Below are 11,023 nucleotides of genomic sequence, written 5' to 3'. Positions count from 1 at the left end.
TAAAATTTTAGTTAAATAAAATTTTTCTTGGTTTTTTCTTTTTGTTTGTAAGGGCTCAATAAAATGTTGAGAGAAACAAAGTTTGAGAACAAAATTTGACTACAAACTTAGTTGTAATTTAAGACTACAACTTTCACTAAGCAAATTAACATAGCTACATATTTTGAAAATCTAACCATTGAATTTAATGTTCTTAAAAGACATGTCAAATTTTATGTCAATCGGATATTATTTACTATTTGATTCACAAACTTATGTTTTGCGTATTGATGACATAAGCTATTGATCTTTGATCTTCTTGAAATTTTGCAAATATGGAGGGTATAAAAAAAATGAAATCTAATTGTAGAATTATCAAAATTCGCATCCAATAAAGAAAAAATGTCGAGTGAAGTTGTAGCTTTAGTCTACAACCAAGTTAATTTGTTGCTAAATTTTATCCAAAGTTTAATTATATTGAGTTTAAAAAAATTTAGGGTGATCAAACATTTTTTAAAGGGTAAAAAAATCATAAATTTTTTAAATTTTATATATAATAATGTTTTTTTTTTTGAGGTCAAGGTGGTCCTGTGACCACCCTGACTCTAACATGGAGTGGCTAGCCTTCTACATCATCAAAAGAATATTACATAAAAAGTGTTTATGATATATTATTTTATTATTTTTTTCGATGATATATATGAAATAGATTTAGTTTTAAGCGGTTACTTAGTGTCTTAAAAAATTCTTAAATACGATAAATAAAAATATTACATTTCAAAAAAGTTCGGAACTTCGGATTGCCATGACTGCATGCTACAACCGTTGTATTGTTCCCAATTAATAGTAATTAATCTTCCTTTTCCCCTAAGCCAATTTCGCTGTTCATATTTAATTGCCTTTGCCCGGTTTTTTTGAAAGCTTAGTTACTCCTTTGTCGTTCAATAAAAGGTTAAAAAAGGGTAATTTTTTTTTTGACATTGGGACATTAAAGTCTGGAGCCAAAGAGGAGAGAAGAAACCAGAGAGAGAGAGTCACCTTCTCATGCAATTGCGTCAATGATATGTAATGTAACATAAGGCAAGTATTGCTGTCATGTGCTCATTGCTACCCATCTTTTCACAAACGTACTCATTTCCCACTTTGATTTTTTCATTTTGCTTTTTTCTGATTTAGCTAATTTCCTGTCCAAAATTATCATGCTGATTGAATATGAGTTCAATGATAATTTTTCTTAAGACGCTCTTTGTCACCCAAATCCAATAATTTAAAAAAAAAAAAAAAAAAAAAACCAAATTTTCTTAGCATATTCTTTTTTATAAGACAACTTTTATTTAGTGCTAACTTATTTATTTAAATTCTGTCTATTTAATTTTTTTTTAAAAAAACTTATTTTACTTTAAATGTGAAATAAAAAGTGGCTTTAATTCTATATAATAAAAAAAGAGAAATGATATGTCCACAACATTTTTACAACATTTTTACAACAAATCCTAAGTGGCAAGTTGTTACTGGTTGTTATTGTTGGGACAAAAAAGTAATCTTAGTGTTAGATTCAAATTTGAACCTATAACAACTAACCACCTATGATTTGTTGTAAAATTGTTGTAAAAATGTTGTGGACGTAGCACCTTTAAAAAAAAAAAGGGCTTTAAACAAATAAAGTAACTTATTTCCTTAAATACACTTTTTGATAGTACTTGATTATCCAATTTTCTTAATTTATTTCATAAAATTTTTATAACTCAACTAGTATATTTTTATATTTTTAATAGAAACGTTTAAAATTTAAATCTCAGTCCTCTATTATTATACCTATCAAATAATTTTTTAATTTAAATATATATATATATATATATATATATATATGTGTAAAACTCATTTTTGGAGACTTGAACCCAGTCCTTACCCCCCACACTTTACAAACACTTAACACTTGTAGAGTGACCATCGCGCTAAGAGTGTGTGGTGGTAGGTAAATTTTTGGATGGGTATTTGTTAGTGAGTGTCTTAAACAAATAAGTCAAGGAATAATTAATATTAATTTATAAACCATTATGAAACCTGTTTGAAATACTTTTTTCAATAATTCATTAATTAGTTTACACCCATAACTTAATAATTAAGGTTACATATGCTTTTCATTAATGGCAAGTGATGACTTCGTTAGGTATAACATGTATCTGAATTCATGATCTTTGTCAATGTCATTATGTAGAGCCACAAGTACCACTTGCTAACAAACAACCTACTAATTATGAATTAGGACAAACCTTGGGTAAGTGTTGTGGTACATTGGAGTATTAGTTAGACTATCAGTGATAGTGATATGTATTCAATTTTAGTCGCATGCTCCTATTATGACAAACAAAGCCAAACCTTTATAAATTTATGGGTCATGTTAATGGATGTTTTTAAAATAATTATATTGCTATTTTTTTTTTCATAAAAAGTTTATTAAAATATTTTCTAAACTAATTCCCTTTAGACACATGTTAACTTTCTCATAAGTTTATAACACTCTTGGAAATCTCACTTAAAAAAACCAAAAATAAAAGGAGTACCATGCTAGAGATGCGGGGTGTAGATTACAGTATTACACCCTTTTCTTTCTCTTTTTTTATTTTATTTTATAAATAGCCTTTCATTTCTTTTTTCATTTTCTTAAGGCAAATCCTCTAGATAAAAACTAAAAATGACTGACAACTTATTAATATAAATTTATTAATAATTTTTTTGTATCCATTTTCAGAATTTGAGAACAAAAAACACTGGGTACTCTATTTGACATTTGATTCTTATATATGAAAAAATGTTACTTTCTTAATAAAATGCTCACAATCTTTTTCCACAATCTTCAATTTTTTTCATGAAAATGTCACTGCATTCATTTTACTGAAAATAAAAATGCCAAAAAGTTGTTTTCTTATTTTGTTTTTATTCTCACGTTTTTTAGGTATTGAAACTGGAAATGATAACAAAAAATAAACCTAACTATGCAAGTTTTTCACCCGTGGATCGCACAAAAAATAAGAATTGAAAACAGAATACACCCCATTTTCAGAGAACTAACCAATGGCTTAAAATTTTCTTTATCCTCCCATCCCACAAATGGTTCATTATGGCTTTTAGAATTATGGGTTGTTTCTAGAAGGTTCAACAAATTATGGCTATGATTTCTAGAATGGCCATTGTTTTTGCCTATATACACTCACATATTGTCTTTTACAAAAAGGTGCCACCAAAAGCCATTTAATACATTAGTACCAACTGCTTCATAAACTATGGAGCTTTTCTTCCTTTGTGGTTTGATACTCTCAGTTTTCCTTGTTTCTCTTTGTTGTGTTGTATTCCTTCTATACCACAATTCCTATGCTTCACTTCCAAATCTTCCAAGGGGGAAGATGGGCTTACCTTTCATTGGTGAGAGCCTTGAGTTTCTCTCCACTGGAAGAAAGGGTCACCCAGAAAAGTTCATATATGATAGAATGGTTAAATTCTCTTCCCAAGTCTTCAAGACTTCAATCCTTGGAGAGCCGGTGGCTGTTATGTGTGGTTCGGCCGGGAACAAGTTCTTGTTTTCCAATGAAAACAAGCTTGTCACGACTTGGTGGCCGAATTCTGTGAACAAAATCTTTCCTTCCACTCAAAAATCCTCTTCCAGCAAAGAATCCAAGAATTTGAGAAAGTTATTACCAAACATCATGACAGCAGAGGCCTTGCAAAGATATATAGGTATCATGGACACTATTGCACAAAGACACTTTGAGGCTGGTTGGAATGGAAAGCAAGAAGTGATTGTGTTTCTACTTGCAAAGAGGTACACCTTTTGGTTGGCCTGCAAGCTGTTCTTGAGCATTGAAGATCCAAAGCATGTTGCAAAATTTGAAGATCCTTTCAGTTTTTTGGCTTCTGGGGTCATTTCTATTCCCATAAATTTTCCAGGGACAGCATTCAACCGTGCTATAAGGCTTCAAACTTGATAAGGAAGGAATTGAGGGCTATCATTGAGCAGAGGAAGATTGATTTGGCTGAGAACAAAGCATCTCCCACACAGGATATATTGTCACACATGTTGCTCACCTCTGATGTGAATGGACAGTACATGAATGAGATGGACATAGCTGACAACATTATTGGTTTGCTTATAGGTGGACATGACACAGCAAGCGCAGCTATTACTTTTGTTGTCAGGTATCTTGCAGAATTTCCTGATATCTACAAGGAGGTCCTAAAAGGTAAACTTTCCTTCACTTACCTTTTTCAATTCAATGATTCTTCTGTTCTTTGTGAATTCATATTAGTGCATTTCTTCCAATTTAAGCAAATTCCAAAAAGGGATTCAAATGATTTCCCACTGGTGATGGCATTTTTTTGGTGTTCATCTAATGGTTTGAATCTCACCCCCCCCCCCCCCCCCTCTCTCTCTCTCTCAGCCTCCTTCATTTACTTATCTGGAATAAATTAATAAATAAATAAATAATTTCAAAAAAATATTCTTTGAGTGATAGGAAATAACAAAGAATTCAATAATTTTAAAAACACGATATTTTTTCCAACATTTTTTTCAAAATTTTTGACATGGCCAGTTGTGCAATAAGCTGTTCCTTCACAATTGTTTCCAATATTTCAAAATAAATTTAATGCATGTTATTTTTTACAATAAAAAACCAAACAAACATATTCATGAAATATATATATATATATATATATATATATATATATATATAGTATTAATTATTGGACATAAAGATCTCCACTATGTTTTTTCATTAACATTATTAATAATGTTTTAATGAATATCTAAATGATAAGTCATAAAAGAAAAATTCATAAAAGACTATAACGTAATTCAAGTTTAACTTATTAAGGAATATATTAAGAATGTTGACACAAATATAAGTAGAAACAATTCACTTAAGAAATTTAAAATAAATAAAAGAGAAAAAAAAAACTTTGAAATGAAAATAATTCAAACCATTTCTGCATATATATAAGTTAAGAGACACTTTTTTTTGTGTGTAAATAATCAAAATAAATCATGGGAGATAATGTCTTCATTGATTTTGTTCCTTAATACATGCTTTTCTCTTTTCAAAAAAACCAAAATTTCAAATCATTTAAAAAATTATGTGGGGTACATAAAGAAAAAAACCCACACGCTTTTAAGAGTTTGTTAGGGTTGATAAGGATTACAAAGAATTTGTATCTATTTGGATATCACGTTTGTTGCATTTCATGCGTTTTACGTTTTCAGTTCGTGGGACCCACGACTACAGTACTTGGAACAAAAACACCCAAAACGCGTAGCTGTTTTTTCGTATTCTTCATTTCTTCCCAGCAATTTGAAACCTAGCAGAGCAGTGAAATCAAAACCGTTTTGGAAGTATCTGTTTTGGAAGAACATGACTATTCATGTTCTTGAAACCCAGCAAACCCATCAAAACAGAAGATCAAAACAGTGAATCTAAGAAGCCACCAATCTAAGATTAAACCGATCAAACTCATATGAAAAAAAAAAATCAAATGGATCAACCCATCAAACGCAAATCAAACCCATCACCAATCTCAACCTCACCCAGTACCACCGAGTTCCCATATCAAACCCATCAAACCCAACGCCGATCAACCCATCCACCACCACCGATTTCCCAAATCAAGAAACTAAAACGTTAAATCTTCATAAGACCAAACTCCATGGGAGAAAGAGAAAGGAAGCTCCATCTCGTGCATATTGAAGAGTACACTAGAGAGAACTCGATCTTCGTCGGCGTCAAACTGAGTTGTCTTCCTCATCGATTTCTCTTCTGAGCTCTTCGCCAGCGTCGGACCAAATGGTCTTCGTCATGGATTTCTCTGGTGGGCGTGGACTTCTCTTCTCGAAGACACATGCGTGAGGGTGGGAGAAGAGTGAAAAAGAAGAAGAAGAAGAAGCTAAAACGCGTGCTTTTCAGCTGAGCTACAATAATCGGCCCCAAATATAATAAGCTGGTGTTTTAAAATTATTTGCTACAGTATTTTTAGTTTTCAGCAAAATCAATGGTATCCAAACGGAATACTAGAGTTTACTAGATTTGACCAAGTCTTATGCTTTATTTTTCACTAATTCATTGATCCAACTAACCAAGTTGGTTAGGGTTTACTATTCTAGAATGAAAAATGCTAGAGGTAGAAACCGTTTTACAACAAAATATCATGCTTAATTAATTTGCATTAGGGTTTATTGAAAAGATTATTGATTTGTTTACTAGTAGTTGGCAAATATATGATTCAGTTTAAAAATAATAGTTTAAAAAGCTGAAGATAAAAAATAAGTTAATAAAATAATAGTAAAAAACTTTGCGAAATACCAACCTACTTGGAGCTTGCTTTCATATGCTTGGAATGCATTGATGCCTATGGATGCAAACAAAAACTAGATTTAATAATTCCGTTTGTTTCAATGAAAAACATGATATGAATACATTTTTTCACATTTTCCTATATTTAGTAGTAGAAAAAAAATGAGTTAAAAGAAAGTTATTTCTTATTAACTTTCCGTATTTAGTTTAATATGAGATAAAGCTATCTTCCGCTAAAATTTTCAAGAAAACAACTCTATCTCATGAAATATTAAATAAAGAAATTAATTTTATCTCATACGAAGCTAAATAAGGAAAGTCAATAAATAGTTTTCGAACTTATTTTAAGGTTGTTATTAAGGGTCCGTTTGGATAGAACTTATTACTGAAAACTGAAAACACTGTAACAAAATAATTTTTAAATATGTAAATAGTACCGTGAGACTCATTTTTAATGAAAAAATTGCTGAAAAATACGTGAATAGTACATGAACAGTGCTTGCACAGTGACTTGTCCCCTAAGGGTCCGTTTGGATAGAACTTATTGCTGAAAACTGAAAACTGAAAACTGAAAACACTGTAGCAAAATAATTTTAAAATGTGTGAATAGTACCGCGGGACCCATTTTTAATGAAAAAGTGGCTGAAAAGTGAAATTTGTGGGTCCGTGAACAGTGCACCGATGCACTGTTCACGAAAGACTGGTCAACATCTGCGGCTTAAAAAAAAAAAAAAAAAAAAAAAAAAAGCTTAAAACGCAAAACGCAAAACGCAACCTTGAATCCAAACACATTTTAAAGCTAAAACGCATAACATAGAAAAAAAATATCTAAAAACTCAAACGCGTAGACACAAACGTGGATCCAAACAAATACTAAACCTTGAAAAATGAAATAGTTAATGTTGAAACAAATAGTTATATTTGCCTACTTTCAATAAACAAATTAATAATCTTAATTAAAATTTATTGGATTTAACATATTAGATTCTTCAATTATATTTAAATTTTGAATGTAATTATCTTTGAAAAGACAGCAATTTTTTGTTTTATTGGTCAATATAAACATTGATATATATATATATAATTTTTACCCCTAATTTAGATATATAATAGTAAAAATAATTCTTTTTATTGATAGCAGTAAAGGAAATTTGAAAGGAAAAAAAAAGTCACTACAATAATTGCCTGTGAAGTGATGAGACTTGCCCCACCCCTTCAGGGTACTTTTCGAGAGGCTATTAATGACTTTATCTTCGCCTGTTCCATGGCAATGGCTCAGCTGCAAAATTAAGGGCAAGCTAATGGTTGCAACTACCTGCTTTTCTCAGTCCCTAATCACAACACCCATACCAGAATGACCATCCAAAGCCGGAATAGCTCCATCCACATTTATGAGGAACACACCTTCTGGGGGAGGCTTCCATGCTCTGATCTCATCCCTTTTTCCTGTAGCCAATAAAGTTGTTTGCATTTTTAAAATCTTCAATCATACGGATTGCTGTCCACCAAACCTGGTCCACCGTTGTTGTATTGGCATCATACTCCAATTGATTTTTGTGATACCATATCGCCCATGCTACTCCAAACAACTTTTCCAAATCACCTCCTGTTGCTCTTTGTTTTGCTCAGCCCATCTGTTGCTTTGAGGGCCCCATTCATCACTACCAACCACCTTCACATTGTCTTCAGGCACATCTGATTCCTTTCCTCCCTTCTCAACTCTTCTATTGTGGGTACCCACCCTTTCTTGCCTTGCAAAATTTCCTTTGCTTTTTTGAATCTGAATTTAATTGCATCTTTCAAAAGAGCTTCTGTCTCCATCAACTGACACGCCAAGTAAGGTTACATCAGCCTTTTGTTTTTCAAGAAAAATTTCTGCCTCCTGGTTTTGCCTCATGGTTTCTTTCCTCCAACCTTCTCCTTTCTCTATTGCTGTACTTTGCCTTGTTTCCCCTTAAATTTGCGGATTAGTGGGCATCCCCACTGCCTTTGTTGGACCAATTTTTAAGCTTCCCATTTTGTTTCCCCCTTGAGCTCTTAGCCATTCTCCATATTGCTTGGGTTCATTAGCAGGATTTCCCATGGATTGGCAATGTCGTTCATCATGCCCCATTATCCCACATGAAAAACAGAAAACGGGGGAGCCTTTTGTATCGAAAATAAACTCGATAAATCTCTCCTTCCGGACTAGCAATCATCACCCCACAACGCCTCAGTGGCTTGTCCAATGGAATATCTACCCGAATCCTCATAAATTTTGCTTGGTCTGAAGACCATGATCTCGAATCTGCCATCAGAAAATTCCCCATACTATTTCCAATATCTCTTCCGGTTTTTCCGACATCATATCAAAAGGAAGACCCCATACCTGTATCCAAAAGGGAGAGTGCGTGAAGTTGATATTATTTGCTGTCACCCCTCTTTTCCATCTTTGAAGAAGCAATAGATTATTCTCAAAATTCCATGGACCATTTGTTTCCACCCATTGTAGCTGGTATTCATTTGAAAATTTGAACTGGTATATATCATTTCCCACTTCCACTATTCTCAAGTCTGGACCTGCTTTCCAAGCCAAACGTAATGTATTCTTGAGTGCTCGCTGATTTTGCTTTCTGTTTGTTAATAATCGGCCCAGCAGACTGAGTGCACATTCTTCCAACATTTCAGCTCTGCCTTCCCCTGAAACTGCAATCTGAACTTCTTCATCCTTGGCCAGGCGCATGTGTTTTATCCCTTCTATTAGATCTTGTTCCATCCTAGCTTGAACATGTCAGTTGACCACCAGAAAAGGACAAGCAAGCTACCTAATCTGGGCCAAAGAAAGGACTCTTTACACTTTTTGAGAGAGAGAGGATCTCCTACGTTTCTAGAGAGAGGAAGAAACTCGAAGAGACTCAATAGAAGAAACCCGAGAGAGAAGGACTCCTACTTAGGGAGAGTTTTCTAATTGTGTGTGTTTTTGTACCTTGGTATATATGATTTTGTACTTTGTTATACACTTTAATTTTGGATGTTTATATTTGCAATAACTTTACATTTTAAATTGTTGTTAATTTTATAGTTATATTGGAGTGCAAATTCAACACATAGGAATCCAAAATTCTTCCCAGAGTCTGAAAAGTTTGAACCCTCAAGATTTGAAGGGAATGGACCATTACCTTACAGCAATGTACCATTTGGAGGAGGACCTAGGATGTGTCCTGGAAAAGAGTATGCACGCATGGAAATTCTAGTTTTCATGCATAATGTTGTGAAGAGGTTCAACTGGGAGAAGTTGCTTCCTGATGAGAAGATCATTGTGAATCCAATGCGTGTCCCGGCCAAAGGCCTTCCCGTCCGCCTTCTTCCTCACCATGCTTAGCCCAATGTTACCGGCACCCTAATTCCACCATCTTACTGAATGTATGCAGATAAATAAGGGTATGTGAGATACTTGAATGCCATATAGCCTAATAGTGAGTAATTATCTTTCTTTCTTTTTTATTTTTATATGTACAGAATTTCTTTAGAAATCACAAAATGTTACCTTAGTTTACTTGCAGACCACCCCCACCTGATATTTTTTGCTGATTTGTAATGCCTTCCATACAAGTCTCTCCCTCACAAGGGTGCAAGACCATCTTAGAAACAATAGCTATTTCGTAAAAGTGGTTCAATAATATTTTTTCAATAAATAATATCTTGACATGATCTATAAAACTAATTAACTCAAAATTTTTTAATTTTACCATCATGATTAAAAGAGGGTTATTGTAAACATCCCATTTTATACTGGTTAATAAACTCAAAGTCTTGGTCCCCAGTGACGATACTAGAAGGCAAAAGTCTGAGTGAAATAGAGCATGAGCTGGAGGATGTAAAATGAGGAAATCATGAAAAAGTTGCTACAATTGGGTCCTTCAACTTTGGGCATGAAAGTCGAAGTAGTCATAACCCCAAAGCTACAAGAAGTCAGCATTTAAATCAACTCATGAGCACAATATGAGGAAGTAAATAAGTCTTTACCTCCCAATTACTTGGTGAACAGCCTGAACCATATGTGGAAACAAGGTGGCATAAGTAGATCCATAATCAAAGTCCCTGATATGGTCCACATCCTCTAAAAATGGAAGTTGATGGGTCTTTGGTGATGAAGAGACATGGAAAAATTCAATAAGTTTGGATGAGATGAAACAATGAAGTAATCAAGGAAATTTGCTGAGAACAAGAAAATTTTGATGAGAATAAGGGAAAAAAAATTGCCTAGACAAGAAGGAAGCTTTGGTTAGGTGTGGGAGTGGAAGAGTTTTTTTTTTTTTTTTTAATATAAAAAAACTAGTGTGTTTGAAAGTTTGGAGGGAAAGGAGAGCAGAAGACAAGAGGGGAAGGTAGAGGAGAGGGAGGGAAATTAAAGATTTATGTATTTATAAAGAGCCAAGTTTCCTATAACGAATCTTGAGGTACAAAAGTCCCACAACACTGATAGTTTATATGATAATAAAATAGTTAGGTATTTATAAGTTTTTTTCTTTTTAAGGGTCCGTTTGGATAGAGCTTATTGCTGAAAACTGAAAACACTGTAGCAAAATAATTTTTAAATGTGTGAATAGTACCGTGGGACTCATTTTTAATAAAAAAAAATTCTGTAAAGTGAAGTTTGTGAGTCCCATGAACAGTACACGGGACCCACAAATGTGCTGAAAGTCAGCAAAATGCGGCTACTG

General features: G+C 33.1%; 1 pseudogene; it reads left to right on the top strand.

Moving 5' to 3' along the window:
- Positions 1 to 3,263: 3,263 nt before the first annotated feature.
- On the top strand, positions 3,264 to 9,812 carry LOC142635892 (beta-amyrin 28-monooxygenase-like; annotated as a pseudogene).
- Positions 9,813 to 11,023: the final 1,211 nt, after the last annotated feature.

This window comes from Castanea sativa, chromosome 5, assembly GCF_040712315.1.
Source record: "Castanea sativa cultivar Marrone di Chiusa Pesio chromosome 5, ASM4071231v1".
NCBI lineage: Eukaryota > Viridiplantae > Streptophyta > Magnoliopsida > Fagales > Fagaceae > Castanea > Castanea sativa.
This window is presented reverse-complemented; position numbering and strand designations above follow the sequence as displayed.